The sequence below is a fragment of the Monodelphis domestica genome, chromosome 7 (assembly GCF_027887165.1).
Source record: "Monodelphis domestica isolate mMonDom1 chromosome 7, mMonDom1.pri, whole genome shotgun sequence".
NCBI lineage: Eukaryota > Metazoa > Chordata > Mammalia > Didelphimorphia > Didelphidae > Monodelphis > Monodelphis domestica.
In genome coordinates, this window is record NC_077233.1 from 233201756 (window position 1) to 233221029 (window position 19274).

The 19274-nt window shown below is 38.8% G+C and overlaps 2 long non-coding RNA genes across 9 annotated transcripts in view; one reads left to right on the forward strand and one right to left on the reverse strand.

Annotated features, from left to right (window-relative positions):
• Positions 1-15016, reverse strand: part of LOC103098813 (uncharacterized) — a 97960-nt gene extending 82944 nt beyond the window's left edge. For 5 of the 7 annotated variants that reach the window (XR_008913724.1, XR_008913725.1, XR_008913719.1 and 2 more), the window contains exons 1-3: positions 14812-15016; positions 14562-14634; positions 10649-10728 (exon numbers count right to left, since the gene is read on the reverse strand). This is a non-coding gene — a long non-coding RNA (uncharacterized LOC103098813). The remainder of the gene's footprint in view (positions 1-10648; positions 10729-14561; positions 14635-14811) is intronic. The other 2 variants (XR_008913721.1, XR_008913720.1) reach the window with 2 other exon arrangements.
• On the forward strand, positions 12388-15282 carry LOC103098934 (uncharacterized). 2 transcript variants are annotated; one of them, XR_008913726.1, is made up of 3 exons: positions 12388-12472; positions 13227-13277; positions 14499-15282. It is a non-coding gene; the product is annotated as an uncharacterized LOC103098934 (long non-coding RNA). The 2 variants fall into 2 exon arrangements; XR_008913727.1 differs by lacking the exon at positions 13227-13277.
• The last annotated feature ends 3992 nt before the right edge of the window (positions 15283-19274 follow it).

The window sequence follows — 19274 nt, forward strand, 5'->3', positions numbered from 1 at the left end:
CTAGCTAATTATCCCATTCTGTCCTAAATGTTGCCCTTTCCACCTTGTAGTCTCTCTGGGATGGAATTCCTCCATGACTGTCCCTTCCCAGTGATGAGGAAGGTTCAATACATCCTGCCAATTCTGCTCTGACACAGTCTTTCCCCACTCCCACACAGAGACCACATAGAAAGGCATTTACCCAAACTTAGAAGAAAAAGGCATGATGGTACAGTGGAAAGAGTAATGGACCTGGTTCAAATCTCAGCTCTGCCACACATTATATTTGTAACTTTGGGCAAGTCACTTCACTTTTCTGGGGCTTCTTTTGTCAAATAAAGGAGATTACTGGAACAACCCTGGAGAACATTTTCACTGCAGCATTATCTGTATCTAAGATCTAAAGATAATCAGAAAGAGTCACTATCTGACAAGGGTTAGATGGAAAGTGAAAATGAATATTCACTCTCTTCTTTCCCTCTCAACATCAGAATTTCAATCATTTCTTATAGGGAAGTAGCCAATATTTCAGATGAAATGTCTCCTTCCACCTGGGAGCCCTTCCCTTTTTACAGACCTCTACTCTGCCTCTTGATTCAGAGGCTAGAGTTTCACTGAACCATTTTCTATTTCAGATCATCTCTCTAATGACTCCACCAGTCCATAAGGGCATGGTCCCAAGTCATCAAACTCTACTATTTAGGAACTTACTTAAGAGGTATCAATAAACTCAAAGCAAAAACAATCTCATCTTAACTAAATCAGTCTCCTACTAGGCAAAGGAAAGCTGAGCATTCTGGATAGAAGTTTAAATCTCTAATCTGTTTAACCCTGTGCATACCAAGCTAGTCCCTGGTGTCCTCCACTGAACACCCAGCCCTACATTCAGTTAACCAACAGATCAGAGACACAGGACACTTATGATCATTTATGGTTTAATGGAGATAAAAACCATATGAAAAAGCTTAAAGAAATAGAGACAATCATGTGAAAAGTATCTGCCTGTGACAAGCCCTGGGGAAGCAAGATAAACCTTTAATGTCCTTTCTTTGAGACCAAGGAGAAACAACAAATATTCTCATCAGGAATTTTAAAATGTAGAATGGCAAGCAGGGGAGAGCTCTAGCTTCATCAACCAACCCCTTTGTTAGTTTCCATTCACAGTGCACACTGAAGTGTCTATTTTCCCAAATACTATCCTACTGTTTTTTCAGCCATAGGCAAGTGAAAACTAAAATTAAATGTCATACCTAGATGCTTTGGTTCATTGTGCTCCCCACTGGGGCCAGACTATTCAATCTCTCAATCAAAATCCCATAGGTTCCAATCAGACTTATATAACTTCAAATCTTGTCATGTATTTCTCAGACTCCCTGAAGTTTATACAGATACAGAGAAATTGACAACTTGGGAAATTCTAAGACCTTAAAAAGGCTCAGAATAGAGAAACTTAGACCTCAGAGAGGTGGTGTCCTATAGAGGAGAGAATGATGAATTTGATGTCAGAGAACTGGGGTTTAAATCCCCTGTCACTTGCTGCCTATGTGACCTTGGGCAGGTTAGTCAAAGTTTCTGCACTTCTATTTTCTCCTCTATAAAATGAGGGCATTGGACTAGATAACAACTAAGGTCCACTAAATCTGGGATCTATACTATATATTATATATATATATATATATATATATATATATATATATATATATATATAAAATGGAGTTGTGGTACCCACCAAGAATAATCATGATGAGGTATAAAGGATGTACTGTGGAGAGAATTAACATGTGTGGATGAACTTTCTATACCTGGTTCTTTTTTTTAAAGAATAATTTATATTATTTTTTCAATTACATATAAAAACTATTTTACCTTTTTTTTTGGGGGGGGGTAATTTTTGAGTTCCAAAATTCCCTTCCTCTTGCCACTCTCTCCCTTTGAGAAGGCAGCATTTTGATTCAGATTATATATGCACAGTCATGAAAACATTTCCATATTAGCTGCATTGCAAAAGAAAAAGAGGGAGAGACAGAGAGACAGAGAGAGAGAGAGAGAGAGAGAGAGAGAGAGAGAGAGAGAGAGAGAGAGAAAGAAAGAAAGAAAGAAAGAAAGAAAGAAAGAAAGAAAGAAAGAAAGAAAGAAAGAAAGAAAGAAAGAAAGAAAGAAAGAGAGAAAGAAAGAAAGAAAGAAAAAAAGAAAGAAAGAGAGAGAGAAAGAGAGATAGAGAGAGAAAGAAAGAGAGAAAGAAAGAAAGAAAGAAAGAAAGAAAGAAAGAAAGAAAGAAAGAAAGAAAGAAAGAAAGAAAGAAAGAAAGAAAGAAAGAAAGAAAGAAAGAAAGAAAGCTTAAAATGTAATGCTTAAATCTGCATTCAGACTCCATCAGTTCTTTCTCCAAGTCCTTCAGAATTGTCTTGGATTATTATGATGATCAGATTAGCTGTCATCCACAGTTGATCATCCTACAATGTTGCTGTAACTGTATACAATGTTCTGGTTCTGCTCACTTCACTTTGCATTAGTTCATGTAAGTCTTTCCAGGTTTTTCTGAAGCCATATTGCTCATTATTTCTTATAGCACAATTGCATTCCATTCCAATTATATACCACAACTTGTTTGGGCATTCCTCAATTAATAAACATCCCTTCAATTTCTGATTCTTGTCCAGCACAAAAAGGGCTGCTATAAATATTTTTGTATATGTAGGTCCTTTTCTTCTCTTAATCTTTGGGATACAAACCTAGTGGTATTGTTGGGCCAAAGGGTATGCACAGTTTTATAGCTCTTTGGGCATGGTGCCAAATTGCTCTCCAGAATGTTTGAATTAGTTCACAATTCTACCAACAATGTGTTAGTATCCCAATTTTTTCCACATCATCTCCAATATTTGTCATTTTCCTTTTCTACCATATTGGTCAATCTGATAGGTAAGAGATGATACTTCAAAGTTGTCTTAATTTGCATTACTTTAATCAATAGTGATTTAGATCATTTTTTCATATAACTAAAGATAGCTCTAATTTCTTCTGAAAGCTACTTTTTCATATCCTTTGACCTTTTATCAAATGAAGAATGATTTATATTCTTATAATTTGACTCAGTTGTCTCTATATTTAAGAAATGAGGCTTTTCCAGAGAAATTTGTTGTATATTTTCTCCCCTCTCCAGTTTCCTGCTTTCCTTCTAATCATGGGCTCATTGGTTTTGTTTGTACAAAACCTTTTTAAATTTAATGTAATCAAAATTATCCATTTTACATCCCATAATTTCTCTCTTGTTTGGTCATAAATTCTTCCTTCATCCATAGATCTGACAGGTAAAGTATTCCATGGTCCCCTAATTTGCTTAAGATATCACGCTTCTTTTCTAAATCATGTACCCATTTTGACCTTTTCTTGGTATATGGTGTGAATGTTGGTCTTTATCTAATTTCTGATAAACTGCTTTCCAATTTCCCCAGCAATTTTTGACAAATAGTGAGTTCTTGTCCCAAAGACTTGGATCTTTGCATTTATCATACATGAGATTACTGCAGTCATTTGAGTTTACTCAACTATAAAATGGGGATAATCCACTCTGTTTCTTAGTCAATGCAAAATTGTTTGGATGATCACAGCTTTGTAATGCATCTTGAAATCTACTACTGCTAGTCCACCTTTCTTCACATTTTTTCATTGATTCCCTTGCTGTTCTTGACCTTTCATTCTTCTAGATTAATTTTGTTATCATTTTTCTAGCTTTATAAGATAATTTTTGATAGCTTCTTTGATAAAACACTGAATAAGTAAATTAATTTATGTAGAATTGTCATTTTAATTATATTGGCTCAGCCTACCCATGAACAATTAATATATAACTGGTTTCTGGTTGACAAATGACATGATGAAGGCAGGCAGGCACTCTCCTCTCCTACCTTTATATTATTTCACTTGATTATGACATCAGGTCCCATATATTCAATTATTTTCTCTATGCTGATTCTCACATCTCCTTATCTAGCCCTAACCTCTCTTCCAACATCTCCAGTTATCTATTAGATATCTCAGACTAGATGTCCCATAGACATCTTAAACTCAACAATGTCTATAGCCAAACTCATTGGGTTTTTCCCTCAAACCCTCCCCTCTTCCAAAATTCCCTATTACTGTCAAGGACACCTCCATCTCCATTCTTTTCTCTTTCTCTTATCTTCAATATCCAATCAATTGCCAAGACTTGTTGTTTTTGTTTTTGTTTTTGTTTTTTGCCTTAGTAATATCTCTTGAAAAATGGTACCCTTCAGGGAAGCTTGGTGGCACAGGGGATAGAATTCTGGCCATGGAGTCAGGTGGACCTGAATTCAAATCCAGTCTCAGATACTTACTAACTGTATGACCCTAGTCAAGTCACTTAACCCTATTTGTCTCCAAAAAAAGCCACCCTTTCTTTCTCTGATATTGCCATGACCCTGGTTCAGACCTTTATCTCCTCATATTTAAGGAGGCAGCTAGGTGGTAAAGTAGATAAAATGCTGGGCCTAGAGTCAATAAGCCTGAGTTCAAATTTAGACCCAGACACTTATTAACAATGTGATCTTGAGGCCCAGAGATGGGAGGTCCTGGGTTCAAAATTAATCTCAGAAACTTCCCAGCTGTGTGACCCTGGGCAAGTCACTCAACCTCCATTGCCTAGCTCTTACCATTCTGGATGGAAGGTAAGGGTTTTAAAAAAAATGTGACCTTGAGCAAGTCACTTAATCTCTGTTTGCCTCACTTTTTCAACGGTAAAGTGCACCTACTTTCCAGGGTTTTTGTGAGAATCAAATGCGATTAATAACTGTGAAGTGCTTTGCAGATTTCTGATTCTTGTCCAGCACAAAAAGGGCTGCTATAAATATTTTTAAATATGTAGGTCCTTTTCTTCTCTTAATCTGGCACATAATGTTCCATAAATGTTACTTATTATTATTATTAATATTATTATTGTCTGGATTATTGTAATAGCCCAATGGTTAGTCTGCCTATCACACTTCATGAGCCTTTAATATCTGATTTTATATCTCACCTTGACTCTGTATCATCCAAACAATTCCCTCCATGTTCATACATTTGGGAAAGCCAGGCCAGGGTTTTGGGCTCATCCTCTAGCTGGTCGATATAAGAAGGACAATTATATGAAGCAGTAATCAGGAAGGTCTGAGTTCAAATCTGACCTCAGTCACTTACTAGCTGTGTGAGCTTGGGCAAGTCATTAATCTGTGCCTCAGTTTCCTCAACTATAAAATGGGGATAATCCTAGCATCCATTTCCAAAGGTTATTGTGAAAATCAAATGAGATAATATTTGTCAAGCCTTTACCATGGTGCCTGGCACAAAGCAGATGCTATTTAAATGTTTCCTTCCTATTTGTTTAAATTAATTTTATTTTAATTACTATTTTTTAAATTGTTAATTAATATTATCAGTTATTTAATAATTTAAATTTAATTACTTTTAGTATATGTTTACTAAACTAATTTAGGTGATTGAATTGATGCTCAATGTTGTTGTTTTTTAAACCTTTACCTTCCATCTTAGAATCAGTAATGTATATTGGTTCCAAGGCAGAAGAGTGGCAAGGGCTAGGCAATGGGGGTTAAGTGACTTGCCCAGGGTCACCTAGCTAAGAAATGTCTGAGGTCAGAATGGAACCCAGGACCTCCCACCTGGCTCTCTAACCACTGACCTATTCAGTGGCCTTCTCAATATTCTTTTCAATAAAATATTTAAATTAAAATTTAAAAATTAAAGCCAATGAAATACTAAGGGTTATGTAAGTCAAGGGAAGAACTTGAACTCCCATTTTCTTGACACAGAGGCATCATACCATTTCTTGCTGGTCTTGCTTCTCTGGGCAAAATACAGTTTTTCTTTTTTTTTTAACTCACCTTCCCACCTTAGAATCAGTACTGTGTATTGGTTCTAAGGCAGAAGAGCAGTAAGGGCTGGGCAATGGGCAACCCAGGGTCACACAGCTAGGAGGTGTCTGAGGCTAGATTTGAACCCAGGACCTCCCTAAACTTTCCATCCACTGAACCACCCAGCTGCTCCTAAAACAGGGCTTTCTTACTGGAGCTGTTTAGGCATCCATAGCCAAGGAAAGAATTCAAGATGAGACTGAAATTCGGACTGAGAACTGACCAACCTGAGTATGACAATCGTGTGTGAGAGAGAGAGACAGAGACAGAGACAGAAACAGAGACAGAGACAGAGACAGAGACAGAGACAGAGAGAAACAGAGACAGAGACAGAGAGAGACAGAGACAGAGAGAGACAGAGACAGAGACAGAGAGGGACAGAGAGAGAGACAGAGAGAGAGGTGGTTAGAAAGGGTAGGAGGGAGATAACTCCTCACACTTTTACTCCTGGGACTATCACTGTAGACCTAACTGCAGTACTTAGCTAGAAAACGCTTCTCCATCCTCGATCTGAGGGAGGCTTGGTGCCAAGGGAAAGGATCGAGATGTTGTTAAAGGCGCCCCACTGCGTTCCCAGTCCCAGCCTCCTCCACAAAGGCATCAATCATTCCTGCTTGGCAGAGGGGTGGGCCAGATGGAGGGCCATTTTTACCCCGGTCCCGACAGAACGTACTCAAAATAAAAATAACATGTCCCAGAGACTCCTCTTCTCTCTCGGGCTTGTTTATTCCTGGCCGAAGAGGGAGGCTCCCTGCAGATTGCAATAATTAATACCAACCTCAGTATGCCAAAAACGAGGATGTGATTCTCTCCTTTTCTCAGGCTTCAGTGCACCCCCACCCACAACGTTCCCACTGAAGTCCTGAACTGCTCACTGCTTCCTCCGTTATTTCCCGCTGCCTGAACTAGTTGAATCCTATCCATCCTTCAGTGTAATTCATCCTCGTCCAAGAAGTCCCCTTAGACTTCTCCAGCCCGCAATTATTCAGCCAAGAATTACTGGGATTCCCTAAGCAATCCTTTTCTTTCTTTTTTCTTTCTTCTTTCTTTCCTTCCTTCCTTTCTTCCTTCCTTCTTTCCTTCTTCACTTCCTCTTTCTTTCTTCCTTCCTCTTTTTTTCGTCCTTTCTCTTTCTTTTTCTTTTTCTCTTTCTTTTTCTCTTTCATTCTTTCTCACATGTGTGAATGTGTTTATATAGAGAATATATTATATATACATATACATTATAACCAGTCATCTAGTTATATCTCACTCTTCTAAATCACTTGCAATATGGCTTCTAGACTCATTGGTCAGCTGAAGTCACTCAAATGGTTATTCCCTAAAACAGAAGCAGTTTTGCTTTTCTTCATATCCTCAGTCTTTAGTTAGGTCCTTGCCATGGTCCTCCTTGTATCAACCAACCACCATCTCCAAGCATCCATTTGTGGTTGACCTTCTGCCAGTCTTGGCGTGGCACAATCATCCCTGAACCATGACTTCTCTCAGTACAATGGCAATCTTGGTTGGATTGTCTTCCAAGCTACTGGCCTACAAGGCATCCCAACAGTTTTTACTCCTTTTGAAAGAATGAATCCAATGACCCCCATAGAGATCCCCATGATTCCACTCAATCACAATATGACCGAAGTAACCAAATCCCAGAAAGTTTCCCAGAATTGTTTCTGTTGGAGTGCCTGAATGTCTTCCATATAAAGCCAGGAATGATTTGACTGTGTGCCTTCTGGGGAAAGCTTCCCAACTAATGCAGTTATTTCTCACACAAAAATAAAAACCATCAAAGGATTTTTCAGTCTCTGATCTGTAGATAGAAAGTATTTACCCCTCAGCAAGATAGTCAGGTTAATAATCAAAGTTATTCTGAGGCCTCAAATGCTTAAATATTTATGCCACTCACTATTTAACAGTTTACTTTGTGTGACTTCTAGAATCTGGGGTGTTTCAAGCCGCAGGGCATGAGTGTCTTTACTTAGATATCTGAAATCTAACAATATAAGAATACAGTGCATATCACTCATTTAAAATTTCAGAGCTTGGAGGATACCATAGAGTCTATCTAATCTAATCGTTTTACTTTCCAGATGAGTAAACTGGATCCCAAAGAGATTCAGCAATTTGTCCAAGGTCACAGAGATAAGATCTATATAAAGTTCCTCTGCATCCAAATCCAGTATCCAATGCAACTAGGAAGGGTGCCTGCTTTCTCCTCCCTTCTAATGCTTCCCAGGTGGACTTTGGGTCCTAGACCTTGAGAAAACATTACTGAAAACTGGCTTTCTTAACAAGTCAAGCCAATTTATTATAACCTACTATTTGCCAGGGAAGGCTCCTCTTTCAAAGTTAAATTTTAGCCTCAGACAATTACTATGTGACCCTGAACAAGTCACATCACCCTGTGTGTCTCAGTTTTCTCATCTTTAAAATGAGCTGGAAAAGGAAATGGCAAACCACTTCAATATCTCTGCCCAAAAAGCCTCCCAATGGAGCCAGGAAGAGACAGATACAACTGAAAAGGACTGGGCAACAACATCTACAGTGCCAAGCACTGGGTATACCAAGAAAGTAAACAAACAAACAACCAGATACTCCTTGCTCTCAAGGAGATGACAATCTAACAAGGAAGATAACAAACAGACGATGTTCAGGATCAATTGGAGATAATCTCAAAGAAAAGGAACAAAGACTAAGGAAAACCAGGAGAGGTTCTTGCTGAGGTTGCTATAGCTTTGCCCTCTCCCAGGGAGCAACTTTATTCCTCTTCATGTATTCAGGCTTTCTTGCTGTATCTCCCCCTAACACCTCATCTTCCTCCTCTTCTCAGTATTCCTCACTCCCAGAATATCTATTCTTAGAATCCCTAGTATCTGTCTTTGACTATCTCAGGTCAAAGAACATTTCTTAAGTGAGGTCTTCACTGCGCACTCTTGCGTGCGTGCACACACACACACTCACACACACACACACACACACACACACACACACACACAACTACTAGTGGCTTCTCCCACCAAAATAACCTTGTCTTTATTTGAATATATTTTTCCATATCCTTTCTTTGTCTATACAGCAGAAAAATTGGTGGTTGGGCTTGGGTTCAAATCCTACCCCTTTATGAATACTATCTCTATGATTTTGAGCCAGTGATAATCTCTTGGGTCTTAATTTGCTGATTTATGATTTATGATCTGGGATCTCCTGCAGACCTGAATTTAGGGTCCTGTATATACTTGTCATCTCTCCTTACTGAATGGGTATACTTTAAGGAAAGCAATTGTTCTGTTTTTGTTTTTTAACCTTTACCTTCCTTAGAATCAATACTGTGTATTGGTTCTAAGGCAGAAGAGCAGTAAGGGCTAAGCAAGGGGGTTAAGCTAGAAAGTGTCTGAGGACACATTTGAACCCAGAGCCTCCCATCTCCAAACCTGAGCAACTTAGCTGCCTCTTTATTTTTGCTTTTATCTCATCCTCTACCCTCTGACCACATCTGACACAAAGAAGGAATTACTATCAACCAATCTATAAATATTTATAGAGTCCCTGCCTATGTGCTATCTAACACAAATAAGGAATTACTTACTGTCAATCAATCTATATTTATTAAGACCCTACTATGTGCTATATAATGCAAAGAAGGAATTAGTCAATCAACCTATAAATATTTATTAAGTCCCTATTATGTGCTTGGCACATCACAAAGAAGGAGATTAATAAATGCTTGTTGATTGATTACACCCAGCAAATCCTGTTCAGGGACACCCAATTTTGGGGGGAGAGGGGAGGTAGGTCTGATACAGTTTCACCAAGAGACTCCCATCCCCTCTCCTGCCCCTAGAACTTTGGCCTTTGACCACCTCCTTGCCTTTTCTCTAGCTCCTTAACTAACTACCTTCTTTGATATCTCAAAGCAAAAGAGGTCTTTCCTTTGTCAGTGAATTAGAACAGTAGTATCCAAAGTGTGCTTACACATTCTAGATGTACAAAATCATCTAATAGGAGTATAGGAAGAAAATAGTAGTAGAGTACTTTCATTTATATTTATATTTTGTCTTATAACAAAAAATTAAACCTTACTAATCTTTAGTTATATATTAACATATGTTCATATTTTATGATATATGTTATATGTAGTAGGGTATATATGTGATTTATAAATTAATACAAGTATTTTGGTGTGTATGCTTGAAGAATTTTTTACTGATTAAAAATTTTTTTAGTTTGCTAAATATAATATAAAGTTTAGAGACCACTGAATAGAAAGGAAGCATAGTACAATACAGTAGTTCACCAAGTAGGGGCCCCAGTCCCCTGGGGACCTTGACATAACCCAAACAGAATATAATAAATTAATTAAGCCATGTTGGCAAATGTAAGGCATGTGTGCCAGAGGGGGATGCTCTCCTCCCTCTATCCAGGCACATCTGAGGATATTTCTCCCATCACCCACCTCTCTGCCTAGAAGCCCAATATGAGCACTTCCTTCCTCCCCTATCTAGGGTAAGGCAGGGGACTCACGTGCAGTTTGGGCACACCGTCTCTAAAAGGTTCACTATCACTGAATTAGAGGTTAGGAAGATCTGTTGCACCCCCTCAATCCCTTGTTTCTGGGCTTGTCTCCAATACTACCATGTTCCCTCCATTCTAACCATGGAAGACTGCAAGAAAATTCCCGACTTCTTTCCCTTTCAGTATAGAGAACCCAATCTAGTTTGACCAAGGCAATTAGAATAAAAATACTTAGGTACCTTAGAAGTCATTTAGCTGGGCAGCTGGGTGGCTAAATAGATTGAGAGCCAGCCCGGGAGAACAGGAAGTCCTTTCAGATCTATGGAGAAGGGAAGGATTTATGATCAAAAAAGAGATGGAGAGTATTATAAAATGTAAAATGAATAATTTTGACTATATTAAATTTGAAGAGGTTTTGTATAAACAAAACCAATGTAACCAAGATTAGAAGGAAAACAACAAACTGGAGGGAAATATTCTAACAAATTTCTCTGATAAAGATGATCTCATTGTTCAGATATGCAGAGAACTAAGCCAAATTTATAAAAATATAAGTCATTCCCCAACTGATAAGTGGTCAAAGGATATGAACAAGCAGTTTTCAGATGAAGAAATCAAAGCTATCAATAATCATATGAAAAAATGTTCTAAATCCCTCTTGATTAGAGAAATGCAAATTCAAACACTTCCGAGGTACCACCTCACACCTATCAGATTGGTCAATATGACAGTAACAGGAAATGATAACTGTTGGAGGGTACGTGGAAGAATCAGGAGTTGGGAACTGATCCAACCATTCTGAAGGGTAATTTTGAATTATGCCCAAAGGACTATAAAACTGTACATACCCTTTGATCCAGTAATACAGCTACTAGGTCTATACCCCAAAGTAATAAAAGAAATTGTAGGGAAGGGCCTACCTATACAAAAATATTTATAGTAGCCCTTTTTAGTGGTGGCAAAGAATCAGAAATTGGAGGAATGTCCAGCAATTGGGGAATGGCTGAACAAATTGCAGTATATGATGTGGCAATGGAATGCTATTTATTGTGCTATAAGAAAGGATGAGGAGGAAGATTTCAGAAAAAGCAGAAAAGATCTACATGAACTGATGCAGAGTAAAATAAACAGAACCAAGAGGACCTTGTACACAGTAACAGCAATATCATACAATGATCAACTGTGAAAGACTTAGCCACTCTTGGCAGTACAATGATCCAGGACCATTCTGAAGGACTTATGATAAAAAAAAAATGCTATCCACCTAAGAACTGTTGGAGTTATAATGTAGATCAATGAATATCATTTTTAACTTTTGTTTATTTGTATTAGGGGGGGACTTTGGTTTTATATAAGTATTCTCTTATAATAATGAATAATATGGTAATGTTTTGCATGACAATCCATTAATAACCCAGATCAAATTGTTTATTATCTCTAGAAGTGGGGAGAGAAAGGAGGCAGACAATTTGGATCTTATAACTTCAGAGAATGTATGTGGAAAATTATTACATGTAAATGGGAAAACAGTATCTTCCATAAAAGCATTTAGTATAAAAGTTTTTATCAGAAAGTACTGAAGCTCAGAGATGTGAACTAATTTGGCCAATACCATATTTTCTTAGAGGTCTTCAATGGCAATAAACGTATCTTTTGAGGGTAGGTATGATTTTTGAAAATGGTAGAGGTAACAAAGCTAAGGGGTGTGTCTGGGAGTCAAAAATACATAATATGAATATTATTCCCCCAAAGGAGTTCCAAACATGTTCTGAGGGAAAGGAATAATTCTGGAATCAACACACAACCTCCCAAAGGAGACTAGCAGGTAAAGGTTTGACTTAGCTGTTAAAAGTCTCTTTACTTTATAGAGAGACTTGACACATGTCGATTAGACTATTTCACCACAATGCTACCATGTAGGTCCCTTGACCAATAGGAGACTGAATATCCTCTGTCTGATGTCATAGTAGATGCTCCCTTCAAAAGGAGAAACTCCCCTATCACCACTCCAGATCAAGTAGATTAGCTTGTGGGCTAATCTAATAAAACAGAAATCAGAAAAGGTGATAATCTTTGTATTGGGATAAAAACAATGAAGGGCATTAAGGAAAAGAATGGCATTTATCCCTTGGGGTGTTTCATTTCTTCTTACTGAACTACTCTGGGAGAGTTATGGCCATCTTAGTAGGAGTGTCATCCAAAGTACATGAGAAAGCAAGTCTCATTGCCTTAAGCACACTGGGACCACACATTCCAAGGCACAGCAAGGTAGGATGTCTAAGTGTGTGCTTTAAAGCAACACAAGGGATCTCCCTCCTTCTTCAAAATCTCTCCCTCTCTTAGATCCTAAAGTGCCTGGAATTTTACTCATTGGATCTGCATTCCTTAAAGTTAAACAATGCCCTTTTTCATATTTTTTAAAATGCAGGTGCTTCTGGTATAGGCAAGATATTAAGTCCCTAAAATCTTATTATGGAGGAAGACTAAGTTCATGAAACTAAGTGGCCAGGGAGGTAGGAGAAATCGCTGCTACCTCTACATGGAGAAAGGGATAAAAAGTAGAGGTAGCTCAAGAGATGAACCCCCCTGAATCCATAGTTTTATAGAGGATCTATTGGGCTAAGAATGAAGAAAGCTTACAAGCCAGGGCTGGTAGGGTTAAGCTTGTCTACTGTTTCTTCTCTCGTCAGAGATCAAAACCATAAATATTATTCTGCTGTTGTTTGTTCAGTCATTTAGTCCAACTCATTGTCACTCGATCTGAATGTTATTTTGGGACTTTCTTATTTGCCAATTTTTTTCCATTTCATTTTACAGATGAGGAAACTGAAGCAAACAGTTAAGTGACTTGCCCAAAGAACACAGCTAGTAAGTGTCTGAGGCTGAATTTAAATTCAAGTCTTCCTGATTCCAAGTCTGATGTTCTACCTCTTTGTCCATTGAATGGCAGAGGGTTTCAAACAAAATGGGTAGTCTTGAAATAAACCAAGGCTATAAGGAGATGAAAGGCAGCTTGCTGCAGTGGTGAGAAAATTGGAATGGAGTCAAGAAGATAAGTTCAAATTTTGCCTTAAGAAGTCACATAACTTATGAGTTTTAGTATCCTCACCTGTGAGATGAAAGTTTTGGACTACATGACTTATAGGGCTTCTTACATTTTTCTTTAAATCAGGAAGGAAGGAAGGAAGGAAGGAAGGAAGGAAGGAAGGAAGGAAGGAAGGAAGGAAGGAAGGAAGGAAGGAAGGAAGGAAGGAAGGAAGGAAGGAAGGAAGGAAGGAAAGAAGGAAGGAAGGAAGCAAGGAAGCAAGGAAGGAAGGAAGGAAGGAAGGAAGGAAGGAAGGAAGGAAGGAAGGAAGGAAGGAAGTGAGGGAGGGAGGGAGGAACAAATGAATGAATAGTACAACTTTTGGAATCATCCTTGTAGAGGTGGTAAATGAACCCATGGCCAATTCTCATTTGGAAGTAGAAAGACACTGTCTAAGGGAAGAAAAGAGAAAGGGAAAGGGCAGATATGATAAGAACTAGTAAAGCAGTTCAAGGTGGTGTCAAGGAATGGAGACACATCAAAGAGAAGGTCTGAGAAAGAGTATTTAAAAGTCATTTGCTATCTTCTGGGTTGTACAGTCCACTAGATTATGAGCTCTTGGAAGGCAAGGACCGTATCTTTGTGTTCATTTTGATATCTCCCCAGCAAGCACTTAATGCATTGCTCTGCACACACAATAATAAATGCTTAATGAGTATTTGTTGTTGTTCAATTTGCTGTGGGATACTTGACTCACTTTACATCTTCCCTCCCTCCACACTTCCATACACACCCACCAGTTTTATCACTAGGCTAGAAATGGGTTAAACACACTTAACTCAAAGGACAGGTCTCCCCCATTCTATAATGTGAATTCTTTCACATTTTTGCCTCTCTTCAATCCCCAGTACTTGCAAAGTTCCTTCCAAATAGTAAGTATTTGGTAAATGCTTTTTGACTGACTTACTGTGATAATGAGGAAAAGAAAGATGGCATTTTGCCAAAAGCATCTTTGACCTGCAATGTTTTCGATCACAGTCTCCTGAATTCCTCTTCTGAAACAGGACCAGTTATGAGATTAGAGATCATCACCCATCTGAGGAGAAGGCAACACCATACTTACTCACCAGAGGACAGCTTCTGCATTACTTCCACAACCAGGCCTCTAGTCAACATTACGTCCAGCTCAGCGACGACATCCTAAAATAACATAGATAATGATCCCTAAGAGTGTCTGCTGGAAATACTCTCCTCACGATAGAACAAGACAAAAGAGTTTTCAAGTTCCCCAGTTGCATCCCAAACCTGTACCATTAAGACTACAATTACCCAAGAGCTCTCATGATCCCATGAATAACTCCCTTAGACATGAGTTACCTACACCCTGGACAAAGGTTAGTGAAACTTCAGTTTCCTACTGTTTGGACCTTGTCCCTGTTCCAGAGTGGGAGCTGATCCATTCTCCTCCAAATCTCCCTCTTGTTCCTGAGGCAACAGAGGTTGTAATTGTCCAAAGCCCCTCACCTCCACGAAGGTCTAGCTTAAACAGGTATAGTTATCTAACCCACTGCTTCCCATTAAGTTACCAGGCAACCAAAAACACTCCAATGAAATCCTTGAAAATTCCAAAGTCCAAGGATTCCAACTTCTGTCAAGATTTTAGGAGATCTTCAAAGGAAAACGAACAAGTTTTAAGTCCTTTTCACATTGACCTGGCTCCCTTAGTGTTCAGTGAGCAGCTATATCCATTTACTCGAAAGAGTCATGCCTCTAAGGAAGTAGATATTCCTGTACCTCTTTGGTCTTCTTAGTCCCAGTGACTTAATAAATCTCTGATTGTAAATCAAATTTCTAATTGACTTCTGTCCTGAGCTCCTGGGGAGACTGTATGGGAAGCAAAGAGTCATTGACCAGAAGTCAAAAGAGATCTCCTTCAAAAATAGAATCTTCTAAATCCTGGCTAGATGGCAGGCTATATGACCTTGAAAGTTATCTGTGACCAAATTAACTCAGCTCAATTGGACTAATTAATTTTCTCATCTTTCAAATGGGGGTTAAAAAAGGCTTTCCTTTCCTACATAGGGTATTTTTGAGGATTAAATGAGATAGCCTTGTAGAAGTACTCTGAAATGCTCTCACACTATCAAAATAGGAGGTGGCATTATTCTGGGATTAGTATTTCCTCTAAGTTTATTTCTTCAATAATACAAGTGGTCCACCCTTACAGCCCTTCATGAATCATCCATGATAGTCTCAACTCAAGTCCCAATTTCTCTTTGAAACCTAAGAAGTATATATAGATATAGCTCCTAGTCCTGGCTATGTCATTAACTAGGAAGTTGACCAGGGATAAGACTCTTTCTGCCTCTGAGCCTGTTTCCCTTTTTGTAAAACAAGGTTGAACTATAACATTTATAAAGACCTTTGCAACTGTAATACAATGGGAACAAGCATTCAAATTCAGAGTAAGAGGACACTGGTTCAAATCTTGCTCTGTTACTATCTGTGTGGCCTTGGGTCAGTCATTTAACCCAAGACTCATTTCCTCATCTATTAAATTAGGGAGTTAGTTTCTTCCAAAGCCTATGAACCCCAACTGGATATTAGGGTTCTTAAACCTCCCATTGACCACTGCAGAACCAGGTGCCCTCTCCCTTACTTTAACTCATTTATTTCCATTAACATTACTGTTGTTATAGTGATTTAAATAGCACTTTGAACATAGTAGATGAAGGATAAATGTTTATGGATTTGTAAGTTGACTGTCCCTAAACCAGTCATATGACCATGGGCTAAGCTCCCTGAACTCAGTTGTTGTTTTTTTAACTCTTACTTTCTATCTTAATAACTACTCTAGGACAGAAGGGCAAGGACCAGGCAAATAGGGTTTAGTGACTTGCCCAGGGTCGCCCTTGTAGGAAGTGTCTGAGGCCAAGATTTGAAACCAGGTCAGCCCAACTCTAAGATCGGCACTCTATCCACTGTGCAACCTACTTCCCCTAAGCCTCCATTTTCTTATCTATAACCCTAGATGATATAGATAGATATAGATATAGATATAGATATAGATATAGATATAGATATAGATATAGATACAGATATAGATATAGATATAGATATAGATATAGATATGTATCATTTATTTGGCACTCACCCGTGGCAACTTTTCTTATCTAACAATGACAGCAACATCTCTATTGTTATTCACTTATTTCAGTTATGTCTTGACTCTTCTTGACCCTATTTAGGGTTGTCTTGGCAAAGATATTGGAATGGTTTTCCATTTACTTCTCCAACTCATTTTATAGATGAGGAAACTGAGGCAAACAGGGTAAAGTGACTTGCCCAGGGTCAGACATCTAGGAAGTGTCTGAGGCCAGATTTCACCTCAGGAAGATAAGTCTCCCTTGTTTTCAAGACTGGCACTATCCACTGTACCATCTAGCTGCTGTAATTTCTTTATGGTACTTGAAAATTACAAAACACTCTTCCCACATATTAAGCTCAACAAATGTTTGTGGGCTTCTTGCTTGGGATAATATGTGGCTAAGAAGAACAAGTTCATAGCTGAGGAATGTTAGGAAATAGTAACATTAAACTCATGCAAATCTATCAAGAGTTAACCTAAACAGACTTTCACCTCTTCTTTTCAGCAGCCTTAACATTTTACAATCAGAAGTTAGGACCAAGGAAAACCATGAAGTCAGGGACAGGGAAGAAGAAGCCCATGTGAGCCAGATGCTGTCAGAAAGGCAAAAGGGGTAAAAATACAAGTAGCTCCCAAGCTTCAAAGCAAGAAGAGAGGGGAAAGGAGAAAGCAGGAGGGGGGAGCAGAAGGGAGGAAATATAGGACAGGAGGGGAGGGGAGGAAATGTAGGAAGAGAGAAGGGAAAAGGAAAGAAGGGAAGGAATGTAGGAGTAAAGGAAGGGAGAGGAGGAAATGCAGGGGGAAAAGGAAGGGTGGGAGAGGAGGGAAAGGGAGGAAATGTAGGAAGAAAAGGGGGTAGAGAAGAAATACAGGACTATAGTAAGGGACAAGAGGATGGGGAAGATAGGAGAGAGCAGGAAAGAAAAGGTTAAGAGGGGAGAGGGAGGGGGAGGGGAAATCTAGGAGAAGAGAAGAGAGGAAATATTAAAGGAGAGGAGAGGAAGAGTTGGAGAAGGGAGGAGAGGAGAAGAGAGCAAATACAGGAGAGGAGGGGGAAGAAGGGAAGGGAGGAGGAGAGGAGGGGAAGAGGGGGAGGGAGGAGATGAGAGGGAGAAGGCAAGGGAAGAAAATGTAGGAGAAGAGGAGGAGAGTAGTCCTTCTCTTTACTCACTTCCTGGTGCCCATCTTTGTGTAAACAAGACTTTACTCCTTGGACCATGCAAGAAAGAGCAAGAATGTCCCAGTCTAATCATTTAAAGACACAGCCTCTCCAGCTACTCAAACAATGGAAAGAGACTTTTCCCACACCTATGATAGGGAAGTCCAGAATGTCTTCTCTCAGAAGTTGGTCCCTGGCCTTTCCCAGGTGGGTACCTCCATGTTAGGTAATCTGGGTATGCACAAAGTCTGATTTTACTTGTATCCAAGTAAGTATGTGCAAAAGACATACAAAATGGTCCAGTAGCAGAATAATGAATCTGAAATATGAGTCTGAATTTAAATCCTGATTTTGCCATTTTATCTGTGTTTTATAGATGCCTTTAATATTTTTTTTTTACAATCACTACCCAGTGCTTCCTGGTTCCTGCCATTTTGCCTCTCCATGATAGAATCCTCTGTAATAAATACGATGAAACAAAACAAATGAATACTTTTGTCCTCATTCAGTACCTCCCAGGTCTATGCCACAAGAAAGGAGGCATACTTCATGTTCAGCTGTCTAAAGTTATGACTTACTGCTACATGGATCAATATTCTAATATCCTTCAGGGCTCTTTCTGCTGTACCCACACCTGATTCAACACTATAGCTCAGTCCTTTTATTCCTAGAAAGCCAGGTACTTCTATTTGCCACTAAGTGAGGAAAATGTTTAAAGCCAGAGGAAAAGGAGGAACCCGGTATTTTTTTCTGCTTTCCAAGCCATAGAGGAAAAGAGGTACTAGGAGATATGGGTGAAATGATAAAAGCAGCTTTTGAAGTTAATTAGCAAAGGGGTCCACTTAGCCTTTAAACCACTCCTTTTTCCCTATCACCCAGCAAACTTACACAGGAAATTGCCAAACTATTTTTGAAGAGTATTTCAGGAAAAAGTTTGAATGATCTTTGAAGGCTCACTTGGATACTTGGGGATCCAAGTCTGATAAGAGTGTGTAATTCTTCTAGGAAATACCCATTGGATCTTGCATTGTTGTTTGTTTTATAAGAATTTTTTTTGAAATGTCAAATAATTTATTCTTAGTATTAAGAGAGGACAGCTGCAGGGACCTTGTCGATGATCTTTGTTCAAGGTCCCAAAACCTTAAAGTCTTAATGTGGGATTCTGCAGCTTTCTTCTAGGGTATGTTTGTCAAACATGTACTCTCCAGTCTTAAAAGATGGCAATCTTGGGCACTGTAAGTTAATTCTATGATCCAATAGAGTAGGCATTTGATGATGATCATTTCATCATCTATCAGACACTACAAAAACTGACTGGAAAAAAAAAGAGATTTGGCTCAGCTTCCTGAATTGTCACTTGGTGTAAGTCCAACAAGGACTGCTTAATAAATTTCTCAAGTTCTAGATTGAAGGCCAGAGGAATGAATTCCAGGGAATCTGCCCATTCACTCATCTCTGATTTCTTGATTTCATATAGAGATATGTCCCCTTCTCCTGTGCAAGTACAGGTAAAATTTCTCTGCTTGTTCCATC